The sequence below is a fragment of the Balaenoptera physalus genome, assembly GCF_965194825.1.
Source record: "Balaenoptera physalus genome assembly, chromosome: 2".
Taxonomy (NCBI): Eukaryota; Metazoa; Chordata; class Mammalia; order Artiodactyla; family Balaenopteridae; genus Balaenoptera; species Balaenoptera physalus.
In genome coordinates, this window is record NC_138883.1 from 173170985 (window position 1) to 173189835 (window position 18851).

Here is an 18851-nt window from a genome sequence, read left to right on the forward strand (position 1 = left end):
GAAGCCTGTGCGCCTAGAGCCCGTGCTCCGCACCAAGAGAAGCCACCGCAGTGAGAAGCCCGCTCACAGCAGCAAAGAGTAGCCCCCGCTCGCCACAGCTAGAGAAAGCCTGCGCGGAACAACGAAGACCCAACACAGCCAACAATAAATAAGTAAATAAATAAAATGCCTTAAAAATAAAAAAGCCAATTGATGAAACCATTTGTGGAAAGAAAAAAAAAAACCCAAAAACCTTGTAGAGAAAAGAAGTGCTACAGAAATTGAACCTGGTTACTTCATACTACAGGAGGAGAAAACTGCCAAAAGAGGGATAAAATCAACATCCAGAAAATCAAGGATATGGCATTACAAAACATATTTAGTTGATTCCTTCCAATCTTATCATTGTTATCTTAATGCAGGTTTGCAGTATGTACAAACACACATTTGTTTTCTTACTGAACTGGGGTCTTCCTTGTCCCCAGGTGGTATGGGAAGTTATAAATGAATTAACATGCACATAGCAGAAATCCTGCTATGTGGGAAGGTGGCTTTGTAGCATTGCAGTGATGATCTACGTAATCTTATGGTAATGCAACATTTACTAACAACTGGGATTACAAGGTTTCTGCTTTCTCTTAACTGTTTGCTGAGAAGGCAAAAGCAGCTGAGATTTGGAAAAAGCTAAAGGATTTGTGAATAAACACAAGAAAGGAGTTCTTCTATAATCAACGTCCTAGATTCTACCACTTGAATTGCTTCTAAAACGGGAAGCCTAGTTTATGTTCTGCAATTGTAGTCCTTGGGAGAGATTATGTAGCTACTTCTTTTGGTGTGATAGGATGTGAAAACATGTCACTATAGTTAAGAAATTATTACAGACCACTGGGGTATCATATTTTTAAAACTTTTGCAATTTGCTTTATTCATATGACAGTATAGCATGAACAGTCCTCTTGTTCAGTGGTTCTATATCTAGTTCATTGTTTTAGAAATGGACTTTACGTTTTAGAGCAGTTTTAGGTTCACAGCAAAACTGAGTGGAAGTCACAGAAATGTCTCACTGGGGTATCATTTTTATAGAAATACTTATATTATCCATTCAACAGCAAATAAAATTATTCCCACTAAATGACAACCAGGGGAGTGATCTTATGACAAGATGGAGCATTATTAACTATTTATTAATCTCATCTTGCAGATAAAAGGAAGCCCCTATACATGGCCACAGACCTAACTATGCATTAAGATCCACTCCTGGGCGTGTATCCGGAGAAAACTCTAATTCGAAAAGATACGCGCACCTTAACGTTCACAGCAGCACTGTTCACAATAACCAAGACTTTGAAGCAACCTAAGTGTCCCTCGACAGATGAATGGATGAAGAAGATGTGGTACATATATACAATGCAATATTCCTCAGCCATAAAAAAAGAATGAAATAATGCCATTTGCAGCAACATGGATGGACCTCGAGATTATCATACTCAGTGAAGTAAGTCAGAAAAAGAAAGATACCATATGACATCACTTATATGTGGAATCCAAAATATGGCACAGATGAAGTTATCTACAAAACAGAAACAGACTCACAGACAGAGAGAACAGACTTATGGTTACCAACGGGGAAGGTTGGGGGGGGGAAGGATAAATAAGGAGTTTAATAATAAATTAATAAATTAGGGATTAGCAGATACAAACTACTATATACAAAATAGATAAGCAACAAGGCCCCACTCTATAACACAGGGAACTATATTCAATATCCTGTAATAAACCATAATGGAAAAGAATATGAAGAAGAATATATATATGTGTGTATATATATATATATATACATATATATATGACTGAATCACTTTGCTGTACAGCAGAAATTAACACAACCTTGTAAATCAACTATACTTCAATTAAAAGAAAAATAAGATGCACTATGTTTCTTTGTTGGTCATGACAGCTGATGTATCCTGCTGAGATGGGGCACCTGATTACTAATTTGAAGCTGGGACATTATTCTTTTACCCTCTGCCCTGAACATCCATCACCAAGTTCTGCTGATTCTGATTCCGGAATATAGATCTCAAAGCCGGCCTTTCTTTCCCATCCCTTGTTAACACTGCCCTATCTCAGGCCGTGGAAATCTATCACCCAGACTGCTGTTCAGCCTCTTCACAGAAATTGCCACTGCCTTAAGACCTGATCCCTGAGCTCCCACTGAAGCCAGTATTTCAGGGAGCCACGTGAAATACTGATCTCACCACTTTCTGTCCCCCTTCCAACCCGACCGTGCTCCCCACCAAACGTGGCCGAGGGCCAGATGTGGCCAGCTGCCTGTTTTATGTGGTCCATCAGCCAAGAATGGTTTTTCCACTTTTAAATGATTGGGGGAAAAATAAATTCAAAAGAATAATAGTGAAATGAAAATTACCTGGAACTTGAATTTGTGTGCATAAAATAAAGTTTTATTGGAACACAGCCACGCCCAGTGATTTACATATTGTCCAAGGCGGTTTCTGCATTTCGATGGTGGAGTTTAGAAGTTTTGACAGAGACCTAAGCCCTGCAAAGCCTGAACTATTTACCTTCGGCCCTTTAAAGAAAAATCTGCCCACCCCTGACCTACACGATCCATTTTAAGGCGCCCAAGGTCCTCCACAATCCGGCTCACCTGGTCCCCACACAGCACAGGCCCCAGACACTGTGCCCTACGTTTCCTACTTTCCTTCGTGCTGCTGCTTCTCATCTGTGTAGGAAATGCCGTTGTCCAACTTTGCTCTCCTGTTGCTAATGCCTGTTCATCCTTTAAAAGTCCTAGTTAAGGTTTATTCGAGAAACTGCTCCCAACTCACCAAGCGCTCTCCGCACCGGGTTAGAGGCCCCTCACCCGCGTCCTCAGCACTGCATACACTGAGACTGCTCCCTCTCTGTTGCCATCTCGGTCCGTTTTTATTGCACACCAACAACGTGGGTAGACAGCGGTGAACGGACCCCCAACTCTGAGGAGCTCTTGGCTTTAGACATTAAATAAATAAAGACCAAGTATAATTATAAACTAGGAAAAATGCCTCCAAGGAAAGCTGGGTACCACAGGACAGCAGGATGGAGGAGAGCCGAATTTCAACCGCAAAGGCCTTTCAAGGAGGTGTCACGTAAGCTCAGGCCTGAAGGATGCACAGGAACCCGCCAGGCCAGGGGGCGCAGGCGGGGCTACAAACACCTGGAGGTGAGAATGACCTCGTGGCTTAAATGGAGTTAGGACCATCGTGGAGGGAAATCCCGGACAGCAGCTAACCGTCTCCTAAGACTGCAGTGTGGGAGCCGCCAGCCACGGGGGGGTGTCAATTTAAGTTTAAATTCATTAAAATGAAATTAAATTAGAAACTGAGCTCCTTGGATACACCAGGCACATTTCAAGTCCTCAACAGCCATGGGTGACCAGTGGCTCCCATACTGGACAGCACAGAGAGAACATTTCCACCAACACAGAAACTCCTACCAGACGGCACTGATGATGCCTTACAAACGCTCACCTCAGAGTCCGAGTAAAGAGATCCAGCGTATCTGGGTGGCTCAACAAACTCCCCAGGAAAGCACGTCAAGTGTGATTCTGCAGCCCGCCTGGATCTGACCTTGACTCGAGGCCCCTGCAGTGACTTTCAGGTTCCATGTGTTCTCCACCCCACAGCCAAATTACCTCCCAGACTCAGCTCCTACACGGCTCCCATCCCCAGTTCAAGGAGCTGCAAGGGGGCAGGCTCTTTGGGCTGTTTCTTTCCTCGGCAACCTCCCCCCGCAAACCCATTCCCCGGGGCTCCCGCCCTCACCTCCTGAGCCTCTGCTTAAATGAGGCCTTGACTGACCACTAGTTATTTCTTTTAAACTTTTATTATGGAAATGTTAGAACACATATAAAAGTAGAAAAAACAGTATGAGGATCCCCCCAGCATTGATAAGCTTCAAATATCAACTTTCTACCATTCTTGTCTCATCTGTGCTCCCCGCACCCGATTTTCCCTCCCCTCCCCTCCCCTTCCCTCCCCCTCCCTCCCCTTCCCTTCCCTCCTTCCTTTCGTCATTCTTTCCTTCCCTTCCTCATTTTTTTTTTTTTTTGCTGAAACATTTTGAAGCAAATCCAAGACATCATAACATTAGGTCACATTATTTCCCCATAAATACTTCAGTTTACAACAGATAAGGATTTTTAAAAAAATACCCCAAATGCCATTAACAGACCCAGTTTATAGAACAACCTCTTTATATTGTCTCATACCCAGCAAATATTCAATTTTCTCTGATTGTTTAAAAACAATCGTTTTTACAATTCTGACCATCCTCTCTAAAATGTCAATCCCAATGTCTCCCTGAACTTCTGATATTATCATGCTCTGCCTTTTCTTTTATGCATTACACTTATCGATTCTAACATGTTTCTAATTTATATGTGTATTAACCATCTGACTCTTCTGGGACATAAACTTTGAGACAGCTGTTTTGTCTGTTTCTCTTCCCTTCTTTATTCATGTATCCCAAGCACATAGAATAGTCTCTGGCACATAGACCCTCAATATCTATGTTGAATGAATTACTAAAACTAACAAGCATTTCTGGGTATCATCTGGTATATGGCCTAAATATACCTGCTTTTTGTTGTTCCATTGATTTCTTATTCATTATTGTTTTATTATTATTATTACTATTAATTAATTTATTTTGTTTTGGCTGTGCCGCATGGCTTGCGGGATCTTAGTTCCCCCACCAGGGACTGAACCCAGGGCAGTGAAAGCGCTGAGTCCTAACTACTGGACCACCAGGGAACTCCCCGTCATTATTGGGGTTTTTTTCCTCATTATTTTTTTAAATAGAAATTATCAAAATTCATTTGAGGAGCATTAATCAATCCAGATAACTAATTAATTGTACTTAATTGGAAAATATTTATTGATCAGCTACTATGTGCTTGGTATTATACTAGGGACTGTGGAAGATGAAAAAGAGAAGAAAAAAAGATATGGTTACTGTTTTTAAGGAGTTTACAGTTTTTTGGGGGGGGTAGGGGTTGGGAGAGGTAAGACCAATCCACGTGCCAGAGAGCAAGAAGGATGAAGCTGGATAAGACAGAGGAGAAACAATAGAGCAAAAAACAGACTAAGAGGGTCTGGAGTTTACAAACATAAACACAAACTAACAAAGAAAAAAGATCTGAAAGTACCTAGAGAAGTAGAGGTGATGTAGGGGTGATATTAACAATTTAAAAAGGGGTACCATTGGCTACACAAGCATGTACGGTATGAATACTGGCCGTGATCACGGTTTATTGAATTCAATGGGGGAATGCTTCTTGGAAGAGAAGAAAGTTGAAGCTGAGACTGGAAGGGCGGGTAGCACAGGAAGATGAACTTTGATTGCCAGCCCAGCATTTTTGGAAGATTTCAGTATGTTCCTGCATCACGTGTTTGGTCTAAGGCAGAAGCCAGGGACTTGTTTTCCCAGCCGCCCTGGTAGTTAAGATGGAGGAATGGATTTTGGCCTTGCTAACCTAACTTCTGCTAATCTGCTCCACCCTCATGCTGGATTTTGATTTAGAAGAAAGCAGGTGCTAACAACAAGGTCCTACTGTAGAGCACAGGGAACTATGTTTAATATCTTATAATAAACTATAATGGAAAAGAATCTGAAAATATATATATATATATATATATATATATATATATATATATATATATATATAACTGAATCACCTTGTTGTACACCAGAAACTAACACAACATTGTAAATCAACTACACTTCAATAAAGTTAGAAAAATAATAAAAAAGAAGCACGTGCTTTTTCTGACCAAGGGAGCAGGGAGGAGAAGTTTGGTTGGGGGCAGCGGTGTGAGCGGCCCCGTCTCAGGGCAGGAGGGCAGTAAGGTGGTCCCGGCTCAGTCTCCTCATATGGCCGTGCACCTCGTGCTCACAGGAGTTTTGTGAGCTCCCTAGCTGGAGTGGGTAGGGGTGGGTTGCACCCCTCAGGTTCTGTGCTGTCCTGGGATGACTCTATACGACAGAGGACCATCTCTTTGAAACTGCACCCACCTGGTTCTCCTCCCACCCCCTGGCCTTCCTTCTCAGCATCTGTGATGGTTAATGGTGTATGTCAACCTCACGGGGCCATAAGGGCACCCAGATGTTTGGTCAAACATTATCCTGAGTGTGTCTGTGAGGGTGTTTCTGGAGGAGGTGAACGTTTAACTGAGCAAAGCAGCTCACCCTCCCTCATGTGGGTGGGGCTCGTCCAATCAGTTGAAGGCCTGAAGAGAACAAAAAGGCTGACCTTTCCCAGAGTAAAGGGAGACTTCCTCCTGCCTGCCAGCCTTTGAACTGGAACATCGGCTTTTTTCCTGCTTTCAGACTTGAGCTGAAGTTTCGGCTCTTCCTGGATCTCAAGCCTGCCAGTCTTTGAACGAGAACTTATACCATCAGCTCTCCTGGGCATCCAGCTTGCTGACTCACCCTGTAAACCTTGGGACTCGTCTCCATAATCATGGGAGCCAATTCCTTAGAATAAACCTCTTCCTAAGTGTCCGTGCATCCTATTGGTTCTGTTTCCCCGGAGAACCCTGACTACCACAGTCCCCATCAGGGGTTCCAATTCTGCAGCATGGTGGGTGGACCCTCAGACCTCTTCTTGCATCCCACCTCCACTAGAATTCAGAACTGCTTTGCTCTCGGCAGGGTTGAAGAGTCTGACTCTGCAGGCACAAACCAGTCCCTTTTCTAAGAGCACCTGCTTGGTGGGTAGAGCACTAAACAGTATCTTTCAGTCCAGCATGATCTTCTCGCCATCTCCTTTCTATCTGCCACAGACTTAGAACTCAACGCGACAAGTCTGTTTCAGACCGCTGGTTGGAGAGGAGGCACCCACACAGCAATTTAGAGCAAACATAACAGCAGGGACCAGAGGAGGGAATCGCAGTGCATCCTTCACAGGTGCAGTTTCACAGAACTGCCTGCGGACACCGGGAGGCCAGGCAGCAAGCATGCCTTGTCTTCTCCCCTTTCATCTTCAACTAATAATTCACGGCTTTAGTTATTTTTCTACAAATGACAGAAGCCAGTTATTTCATAACTTCTCATGCAAACCTCAAAACCAACATTCTCCATCTCTCTAACAGTCACCTGCTAACAGGTACTACTCCGGATCACAGCGCCCTCTGTGGCTGTCACTGGGAACACAGCTGAGAGGACCACTCTTGCCAGCAGACTGAACAGCCTCCGTGCCTTGGTTTCAAATCTATTCGAACAAACTCCGGCTCATCATTGAAGGGAAAGTGAAGCCTGTGGGCTCCATCGTTTTTTTTTGTTTTGTTTTGTTTTTTGGTTTCTTTCTGTGAAGTTTTTGGCTCCCTCTGACCATTTTTCATGCTTTTTTATATTCCCTCAAATTGGCCTTGATTCTGGGATTTTAATTTTTTTCTTTCCTTTTGGTGTTTAGAGCTGTTGGTTTCCACAGCAACCCACCTCGTTGGGAACCCAGTGTTTGCTGGGTTGGCCATCGGGTCTGTGGAAAGAAAGTCCATTTCCACAAGCAGATTAAGCAAAGGCTTTTATCCCAAGCTGCCTGGACCCCCCATGGCTGCCAACCACCAGGGAAAGCAGCAGAAAAGCAAGTCACTCGACTCAGCCTCCAGCACTGCAGTTAGTTATATTTAACCCCAATTCAGGGTGGTCACAACGGATTTCCATCTCTTAAGTCAAAATATAAAAAATTACTTGCTCATTTACAAACATTTTCTAAATGGGAGGTTACTTTTAAAATGTTACCAGAACTTTGCTCTAAGAGATCCTGCCCTATATTACTTGCTGCTAACATTTAACAGTATCTGTATACATGGAATTGCCAGTCCTTATACAGCAATTACAGGTACATCCTGAGTTGCCCAACATGTGAAGGGGCAGCTTTCTATCCACTTATTTTATTTCTTTTAGAAACATGAAAGGTTTATCTTGCTTTGTAATCTGATGAAAGGAGAATGCACTTTGTTACACTAGTGTTTTCTTATAATTTATTTTCTCTGGTCTCATAGAGTGCATATGCATCTTATATATTGTTCAATTTTATTTTCTTCCCAAAATTAGTGAATCATATCCTTCAAGCAAATTATGTTTTCTAAAAAAGATCTATCTATAGTATAGATTGTATAATATTAGCTATCATCTATAATATTGTGTGTTATATAATCTGTATTAACATATAATGTATTATTAATATGTTTGTTATTAATAAATTATTTTAATATAGTATATAAATATATTGTTATGTGATAACAATATAGCAATATTAATCACATTATATATTAATTATATAATTATATTAGGTATTAATATATCACATGCATTATATACTAACATTAGTTATATTCTGTATTATATAAATTAATATATAGTGTAATACAGAATATTATATAAATATTATGACATATTCTTATATTGACATATTATCTATTATATGTAATAAAATATACAATATAGCTAAATAAAAATCTGCTACAATTTGTACATCCTAGGACTCCCTTATAACCAGTTTCTAGCTGCACAAAAGCATTTGGCAATTTTTGTGTATTTTCATCCTAAAATAATATTCAGTTTGGTATTCTGCGAAGAAGAGACGGGACAAATGCAGGCAAGTGTCGGGGGACACATGTGCTGGCACTAGTCCCTCCTAGCGCACTGATGGTCCCCTCAGCACCTGTTCTCTATTTAATCACCTTTGCTCTTGACTGTACCAAGCGCTGCCCTAAAACCTCTCTATCAAGCTGCGGTCACAATATCTGATACAGAATTCCCACCCACACGAGGCTTTCCTTGTAAAAGTGTCCCTTAGTTTTCAGTGGAGGATTGTGATCTCCGTACTTCCATCTGAATTTCTACCCACTTGAAAAAGCATATGAGATATGTCTGCTGCGGCAGCCCTGGGAACTCAGGATCTCATTTTGTGCCTTTCTGTGTTCTCCAGTTTCTGGCAACTGACTCCTACCTGAACTTCATGAAAAGACGGCTCCGTGGTGACTCATGGTCACAGCTTCAGTTTGGAACACGGACGAGAGCCCTGTGCGAGCAGCCAGTGAGCACTGTCCCCAGGCGCCCTCCTGCTGGCCGCCCACCTTCCGCAGGGCACGTGCTTTGAGCTTATTCACCATCACCATCTCTGCAGGCTCTGCACACGAACATTCACCTCAGCCCCTCGTGTCTGTCCCTCCCCAACATGAACTTCCGTCTTGGCAGGGCTGCTAGGATCTCTGGGGCCATAAATCAGTGGATTCCTCCCCCTTCCCAAAAGATGTATGTATGAGGATCACGCTGATGATCATCTTGTTAACAACGCTTTCTAACCAACATCGTCAAGTTGCCAAGAATGTCGAAATACACAATAAACATTCATCACAGAAGTGCAGCAATTAAAGAAGCTCTGATAAATGCATACAGGATACATGATATACACATGTATGACATGCATGACAGCGACCTTCTGCTTTTTTCAAGTGACAGGATGCCTTCTTCTCCCCACATGAAACACTCTCTAATGGAAATAGAAAACGCAATACTCAAATGCCAACAACCTCCTACAACTTTTTGGATAAGGATGCTGTTAAGTTTATCTATTCACCAATAAGTTAAATGGCAGAAGTCATTCTCTGTTATTGCACCTGGTACAAAATAAGGCTGGTTCCACATACAGGTTATGCTATAAAAGCAACTATAAAGTGATGACACTCTTGCAACTAATCAAGGGGTTATTTAGGTTAAACATCCCAGGATAACCTGAAAACCATTGCTGGATATACCTGATTGAACTGTACAACTTACGTATATAACCAAGTGCTCCCAAGCAAAATAATTTCACAGTGTTTCTATGATCTCACCTAAAAAATTATCTGACAGCAAATGCCACTGACACAATCCCACTTTTTAAAAAATGGCACCAGGAATCATGTAGATTTCACTTTCAAGCACTATATGAAAATATGATTGCTTGTCTTGGGGGAAGCTTCTCTGAAAAAAATTCAAACCAATTTAAAATAAAAGAAAGCTTTAACTCTTCAAAAGTAATTAGAATTGAAGCAGTTATTGAACACCAAAATGATGCTAAACATAGCTAAAAAGAAAAGTTGTGGTTTCAACTTTAAACAGCTTTTCCAGAAAAATCAATGCATATATATAAACCTAACAATTTCCTCATTTTACTCAGATATGGGAAAGTATGTAACAACTATAACAGGAAAATGTAAATACGGTAAATGTTTCTCTAAGCTTCGCACAATCTCCTTCACAATTAAACAAGAGAATAAAGATGATGCAATACTGCGTTGAAAGAGGACCCACAAGTATTTGTAAGGAAATTACCATAGAAACCACTTGAAGATGACTTCAGTTTTGTTGGTATTTTAAACTTTTCACAGAGGCACAAAAGTTTCCTTAAGAGAATTTAGAAGAATCCAGAAACCGTGACGTTAATGAGCAATATTAAGCACGTCTATAAAATTTACATACACACCTCAACCAAGCTTTAAAGATGTGTTGGAAGATGCTTGTGGATAGGTTGCCAAGGGAACCCAGTGGAGGAAAAATTCTGCATGCGTGTGTGTGTGTGTGTGTGTGTGTGTGTGTGTGTGTGTGTGTCTTTCCAGACCTCCTTATATTTACAGATATGCATTTTTAATAGTTTGTCCAGGGCTTGGCCAAGAGCAAAATTACATGGCATTTCTTTTGAGTAAGAAGGCTTCAGGTGTTTATTATTAAAAAAAAATTTTGGGGGGCTTCCCTGGTGGCGCAGTGGTTGAGAATCTGCCTGCCAATGCAGGGGACACGGGTTCGAGCCCTGGTCTGGGAAGATCCCACATGCCGCGAGCAACTAGGCCCGTGAGCCACAACTACTGAGCCTGCGCGTCTGGAGCCTGTGCTCCGCCACAAGAGAGACCGCGACAGTGAGAGGCCCGTGCACCGCGATGAAGAGTGGCCCCCGCTTGCCGCAACTAGAGAAAGCCCTCGCACAGAAACGAAGACCCAACACAGCCATAAATAAAATAAATAACTAAAAAATAAATAATTTAAAAAAAAAAAAGAAGTACATTGCAGAACACACTATAAAAAAAAAAAATTTTTTTTTAGCAAGTCATTTCTCTCTCTAGGGAGAGACCAGTTAGAAGGTGCTAAATGGAGCTGGCTGGGAGGAAGCTGACATTAAGTACTTTTAGAATTTAAAAAAGGGGCAAAAAAGGCAAGCAGAAGAGGCTCGCTGGAAGGCTGTGAATGGCCCAAGTGTGTGAGGCTCGCTGGTACTTGAAGTACGTGAGAGAAAGATAAAGGTCCTCGAAGCAGCTGTAGTGAGGGCAGTGGTTATCTCTCCAAAGAAAGAGATATTTAACAAGCTACAGTGAACCTATTATTAAAATTTTCTTTTCGGAACTGTAAATGGAAAGTAACCTTTAAAAATTGTATAAAAATTAAAAATGAAAAAAAATAAATAAAGTAAAATATTTTAAAAATGCTATATACCCATAAAATTTTTTCTTTCCTGTTTCAGAAGAAGCTTAATTATCTGGGGCACTTTAGGGTCTTCCATGTGGACAGCCCTGACTGCCGGCGAATGTGTACAGAACGCATGGCTCACAGCCGGCCCGTCTGGGGTCGGCTTCCTGGCCCCTCACTTAGGAGCTGTGTGGTCTCAGTCAAGTCCGTCAGCCTCCTTGAGCCCCCATTCCTTCATCCATAAAACAGGGGTTCCAACTGCCGTGAAGACATTGTAGGATTCGTAGCAGGAGGACGGGGAAGAGGTCTGTAAGGTGTCTGTGGGCACAAGGTCATTCCTCATCCTGCCTCCTTGCCAGCATTCCTCTCTGACTTTACCTGGTGAAACAAAATCTCAGAACCGCCCCTCACACCCCTTCCTCCTCCAAAAGCCTCTCGATGGAAGAAAACTAAAAAAGGGAAGACTGCGTTTTTCAGAGCACAGGGCTTGGGGCTCTGACCACATGGATTTGAGTCTCATCTCTCCACTTACTGCTTCGCGCTCTTAACTGGAGTTTTCCTGTCTGGAAAAAATGGGGGTGATGGCCCCCCCCGTAACCATCTCAGAGAGCTATCGCGAGACAGTAAGGGTAAGGCGCTAGCAAGCAGCACAGCACACAGTGAGGGTTTAATGAGCTTCCTCTCTCCTAACATTTGACTCTGAAACAAGGATCATCGAGGGTCTTCAGGAAGTTTACAAAAGCCCTCCTGAAAAGGTTCATGCGAGGAGCTGACCACAGCTGAGTACGGTTCACGGAAGATTCCCTTTCTCCTTCACACCCGCCGCTGACAATTCCCAAGGTGACGGGGAGCTGGAGGGGCGGCAGAAGGCACTGTTAGGCTCTGCCGAACGTGAATTCTCCCTGGGCTCTTGCATTTCTGCACGCTTCGTGAGCCAGGCGCTGACTACCCTGGTTGTGGACTCTCTCTTCAAGGATGTTTGTTTAAATGCAGGGGAGGGTGTGGAGAAAAGGGAGGCCTCCTACACTGCTGGTGGGAAGGTAAATTGGTGCAGCCACTATGGAGAACAGTATGGAGGTGCCTCAAAAAACTAAAAATAGAATTACCATATGATCCAGCAATCCCACTCCTGGGAATATACCTTGAGAAAACCATAATTCAAAAAGATACATGCACCCCATGTTCATAGCAGCACTGCTCACAATAGCCAAAACATGGAAACAACCTAAATGTCCATTGACAGATGACTAGATAAAGAAGATGTGGTACATATATACCTTGGAATACTACTCAGCCATAGAAAAGGACGAAAGAATGCCATTTGTAGCAACATGGGTGGACCTAGAGATTATCATACTCATGAAGTAAGTCAGAAAAAGAAAGACAAATACCGTATGATATCACTTATATGTGGAATCTAAAATATGGCACAAATGAACCTATCTACAAAACAGAAACAGACTCATGGACATAGAGATCAGACTTGTGGTTCTGGGGGACAGGGGAGGGAGAGGAATGGAGTGGGAGGTTGGAATTAGCAGTGCCAACTATTATATATAGAATGGATGAACCTTATAATGTTCTAATTAACATCGATATTTACGAAATCCAATTTATAGGGGTTTTCTAAGAAATTTAAATGCTTTCACAACACAATTTAACTTTCTTGCTTCATCTGAGGGGGAAAAAAAATCTGACTCTTCTGAACAACAGAGTACTTGGTCCTTGTGATGTTTTTCCACAGTGATCATCAGCATACAATATTTTCCACACTGTTTACGTTTATAGAACTGGTTCTTCGTTTGTGCCAAATGGATTCACATTTTGCCTTCTAACTTTCATAGCTCGTGTACTGGCATCAATGTCAATATAAAGGGATTTTATTTTCCACTCTTGCCTTGAAAAATAAGAGTTCCACGCTCCTCTTCACGGCCAACTCGGTTAATAATTCTGCAACATAAGATGGATAATTTTCCCAAGTTGTAGTACAGAAGGTCTGCCATGTTTTGTCTTATACTTGGAAGTCGATGCTATTTTTAGCTCTGCCTTCACAAAGGCGTTATTAAATGTCACCCGTCAGATGGGTCACAGGTGTAGAGGGCACAGGGAATAGTCATTTGGCTCAGGCCAAGAACTCGGAAGTCCTAAGAGTGGCAGGGCCAATGACTGCATCCCAAAGGCACCCCACTGGTCCAAGGTGTTCAGGATACAAATGTAGGCAGGGAAGTCCACATATGAAAGAGATTAAAGTGAAGCTCCAGGGCGGCCCATGGCTGATGACTTTCCCTGCACATTATCAGGGAGGGAGAGACTGCCGGTGACTGAAACTTCTGCGAACCTGGGGATGGGGGCAAAGTAGTGGGAAGTGTGGGAGGCTTCACCTCCACGAGGAAGAAAGAATGAGCTCTTGGCTGTGCTACAGCCTTTACATCTCCACTGCATCCATGAGGAGCTGGAGTTTCTCATTCAAGGTTACAGAGCTGGTTTGTACCTGAGATGGGACAGTCAGGGTTGGCAGGTGTACGAACCATGTCTTTTTATTCTGTACTTTGATGCTTTGACATCTTGGGGCTTTGCTGACTCTCACGCGACTGCAATTCCTAAGGCTAGTTGATTCCTAGTGATAGCAAAGTACTATCTTGGAGGGCCTACCTTTGAGCGGCCTTCAGATGCAAACTAACCCACCCAGAACACACAACCACACCAACCTCCTTCATGGGGCTCAAATTCCAGCCCCAGGCCACTATCCACCTGCTCTAATCTCCCCGGGGCCTGATACCAGACGACTACAGACAGTTCCCATGCCCCAGAGCCTATGAAATCATTCAAGCTAGACAATCCTAACCCTGCCTGGCCTGCTTACTCTGCTTCACCCATTCCTTCCCGAGAAAACCACAATAAAGGCTCTTGCCTATGTTTTCCCCTCAGTCCCTCTGCCTCCTAACTGTCCCTGGTGCTTCCCCATGTGCCCCCCTGTGGAGTGATGTACCCCTTCTTCTTGGGAACTCTGAGTATAACAAAGTATCTCTTTAAGGGCAGTCAGCTCCTGGTCTGTTGGCCTCCCCATACCTGAATAATAATACAATTTATATTTTACAACAGTGGATGACTCAAGGTTTTCCTGGCTGAGGATAAGCCAGGAACAGAGAATTGGTGCAGAATTAGTTAGGATTACACTTGTGAAGACGAAGAACTTTCTAAAAGGTCTTGGATGCATGAATAAACAGTATGTTCCACATCACAGAAAACACTTCAGCAGCAAGAGGGGAAAAGGATTTGTCAGCCAGGCACAATAGAGCACTTAGATCCGACCTGATGAACCTCTAAGTTACCTTCCAGACTCTGTGACAGCCTTAAAGGACCTCATGTATTAGGCAGTGAATGAGAAATTGCAGCCTCTCAACAGCGCAGGGTGACTGAAGATTTCTGAGCAGGGGAGTGAAGCAATTAATTTTTTAACACTATGCAAAATGGACCACAACAGAAAGTGACTGTTGGCAGAAGAAATAATGGGGGGATTCCTGGTGAAGTCCAGTCCCAAGACCACAGAGAGAGGCTCGCTGGTGCATATGTGGGGTGCATAACAGTGGGGACAGAAATAGGAGGAAGAGTAAACCTGAACTTGAACTGACCCCCCTTCTCAGCACAGGTGAGGAGAGAGACCTGGGCAGAGGCTCTGAGTGGAAGAGATTCAATATCTCATGAGGGCACGGTCTGACAGCATTAAACAGTGACCTGCAAAGGACCCACCCGAGCGGTCCACGCGTATTATGATCACGGGTTTCACATTCGTGTGCAAGAAATGTACAGACATTTCTTGCCAGGGCCCGCCCCCATCTTCACACTCAGAAGCACATTTATCTGAATCAGTTGATGCAGAAAGATTTTAAGTTATGGATTTAAGTTCAGGTCTTTCACTGAGGCTATGACAGCTAACATATTTTTGGTTCTCCTTTGAAAAAGCCACATTCAAGTATTAGAATTGCGCAAAAGAAGAAATGTTTAAATCATCCTGTCGTCAATATCGGGAGATGAGATGTCCTTTTGAAATTGATGGTCATGATCATCCAATTTGGGGGTGAAGACTCTCAAGGATGACCCAAAAGATAGAAATGAGGGCAGTAGCAGAAAACTGCATCCCAAATACAACGATCTGCACACAGAGAAGCAGCAATTACTTCCGGATTCCCATTCTTCTGCTCAATTAGGTCACATCTACCTTCTTATCAGAACTAAATTCAGCAAACATCCACCGTGGTGATCACCTCTGCCAGGGCAAGCTTTCTAGAGCAAGGCTTTCCATCATTCCACAGTAATTCTGGCGTGACCTGGTGATCCTTTCCAGGGCTTTGGGTTGTGACATTTTGTGGGTGCAGACACACGCTTGGATCCAGTGTACTGTTGAGGTGGTCTCTGCTGAGTGATCTTATTTCCTGCTCCCATGTGTTGACCCAGCTGTATACGGATGACACCACCCACACATCCTCAATGGGGCAAAAACTTTGACTTGTTTTTCAGGAAGTTGTGAATCAGCACAAATCCTACAACTTCCTACTCACTTGCCTAGTGCACTTAGATGCCATATACATAGGCCATATGGGGACTGAACCCATGACCTTCGCAAAACATCTATGGGGTTTTAAAAAGCTTGAGCTAACAGGCCACACACAGGATTAAATAGTTATGATTTTATCCTAAAAAAGGAAGGAACTTGAGGAAGACTCCAAAACAATAACATCGACCACCACAAGAATGTAAATATATTCTTCCAACATTGTGACGTTTCCTTTCCAGTCAACCAACTAGTTGAATATTTAGTGCTTATTTAGGAACAGGGAGGCAAGGTGGGGAAATGAAGACTTTTACCTTTAATTATTAGAAAGAATTAAACATTTTTGCCATTCTCATGCTGTCCATATTCACACCTTAATCTTTTAAAAACAGTGGTTGCTATGCATACAATCCAAGTGCAATACATTCTACTCCATGTCCAAGTATACAATCCAAGTACACATAGGATTTTCTTAGGAAGGGCGGGTATTGCAATTCGCCAGAAAGCAAAATTGTTACTTCATTGCAAAAGTTAATAAATGCTAGGGGGATAAAGAGAAAGTCTTATAAATAGACAAACATATGCTAACATTTAGTTTTTAAAAACAGAAAGTTAGTTTTTAAAGATATGGAACAGCTCAGACAAATTACCTCGACAAAGCCTATTTTGATCAGTATTTCCATAAATAGCTGCGCTAGTTTTTCAACTTTTAAAAAAACAATTACAACCTTAACACGAACAGCTATTTCTTGTTGCAAATCTGGTCCTACTTTAAACATTCTGTTTTCTTTCTCATTCCTTATTACCATATAATTTGTGAACAATAAATTAATGGATGTAGATAACTTAAACATGAATACATATTAGAGGTAAGCAGAAACCAAGTTTACCTTATTTTCTAATGTAATATTTACTGTATTAACTGATACTCAAGTAGTTATATTTTCACAACTAACAATTTAAAAGCTACCTAAAACAAACCCCAGCATTGCTTTAAAATGACATACTCCATAGCATGTGAATTTAAATCCACAAAGAAACAGAATTTTTGGAAGTGAAGAATCTAACTTCTAAATGCTTGCTTTAGGACTTGAAGGAAATCTGTATTTTCTATGCTTTTATTAATTAAAAACACAGGAAATGCTAATATTTTAATGTAGAAAGCTTTTGGTGATCATTAAATTATTTTTGCTTAATGATAGGGTGAATCTTCAACTGGGAGGAAAGAAGAACATAAAAGGTAGGTTTAATTTCTAAATTCTGATCTCTAACTTTGGGAGGTCTCTGGGGTTTATTCTTAAGCACCAGAAATAAAGTTGTCTTCTGGGTCTAGGACCAACCATTCTGACTGTAAGAGAAAGATGAGCTTCACCAACCAATTGTACTTGATAGTTAAATTTTCTTTTTGGCCTTGAAAGACCAAATATGTAAAAGAATGACCTGTTTCCAATTTCTATTGCCATGACTGCACGGGGGCGGGTGTGGATCTAGGGAAGGAGTTTGGTGAGGGAGGAATTTGGTGGGAAATAGTACCATAAAAATGATTTTTTTTAAAAGCCTTATATATGTATGGAATATTACAGTTTGCAAAGAACTATCATTATAGGTTCTGTTATTTGATCTTAGTAGCAATCTCCGGACACAGAGCAGGTCAAGTCCCCTGCTTACAGTAAAGGCAAGTGTGACCTAAAATGCTTAAAAATACCCTAAAAATGGCAGAGTTGAGAGGCAAGCTGGACTGGTCTTGTGGCCCAGCCATGCGGTACCCCATGACCAGCCCAGGCTAGCTCTGCAGAGAAGCAGCAGTCCGGCCCCCTCTCGGCTACAACCCTATACTAAAAGCTCTCTAAAAGCACTCCCCACCTGGCCTGTCTTTAAAACGAAACTTTCTTCTTGGATAAAGATCCCTTGGATTTCAGCACCGACCCTCCAGAAATCTTCTCCCTCCCTCTCCACCTCCCAGGGCTGGAAAGCAGCTCTACAGCAGGATGGGCGTTAGCCATCAGGAACGACGGGGGAAGGGAAAAGTCCCAGGAGGGACAGAGCCCAGGTAGCAGTGAGCACAGGGAACCCAAGGGGTGCAGGATGGAGGGCGCCCTGAGCATCATCTGCTCTGCCTGCAGTTACAGCCCACATGGTCCTCCCTGGTCCCCAAACAATACACATTTACAACTATTGCCTTCCTTTTCAAAAATGGGCCACCTATTTTAAATTGCAAGTCTAAGCATTCCTGTATGAAGACTGAGCAGGCTTTTGTATATTTATAAGCATCGTACGAGACAAGCTTTCTGCCAGCACAGGTATAATCTCAACGTATCATTTCTAAAATTTCCATTTGCATTTAACGTTTCAATGAATTAGAATGGAGAGAAGAGACAGAAAAAAATTAAACCCATATTCCCTCTTAATTACTTTTGACCCATTTGCTGCAAAAGTAGGGAATGGCATTTGAAGGCTCCAGTCTGTGTGAAGTGACCTTCTCTGTGCAAATGCTTTTGTTTCCTCCTTTAAACAGATGTGATCCTCCTCTTGCCATTAAAATTGAATAGTCAATAAGGCGGGATCTCCATTTATCCTGGGACTCCCCTTAAATAAGCTCTAAAATGCTGCTCTGGGGGCTTAGACTGAAATCTTGGCTCACATCTGCTAGGTCTGGTGCACTTTTTCTATTCCCCCAAAGCTGCCTACCATCCAAGTACCAGAAACTGCCTTTCAAATCTGACCAGATCAGAAGGTCACCAAAGAAGGAGATAAAGAGTCCCCTGCTTATAAAAGTGCTCTTGAAAGAACAACAGGAAAGAATGTTCAAGGT

At 42.3% G+C, this 18851-nt stretch overlaps 1 protein-coding gene and 1 long non-coding RNA gene across 6 annotated transcripts in view; one reads left to right on the top strand and one right to left on the bottom strand.

Annotated features, from left to right (window-relative positions):
- The window catches only part of FAM171A1 (family with sequence similarity 171 member A1), a 125472-nt gene that overhangs the window by 62512 nt on the left and 44109 nt on the right, over positions 1-18851 (bottom strand). The gene's annotated exons all lie outside the window — the stretch shown is intronic.
- Positions 1-18851, top strand: part of LOC309656462 — a 1106578-nt gene that overhangs the window by 2837 nt on the left and 1084890 nt on the right. The gene's annotated exons all lie outside the window — the stretch shown is intronic.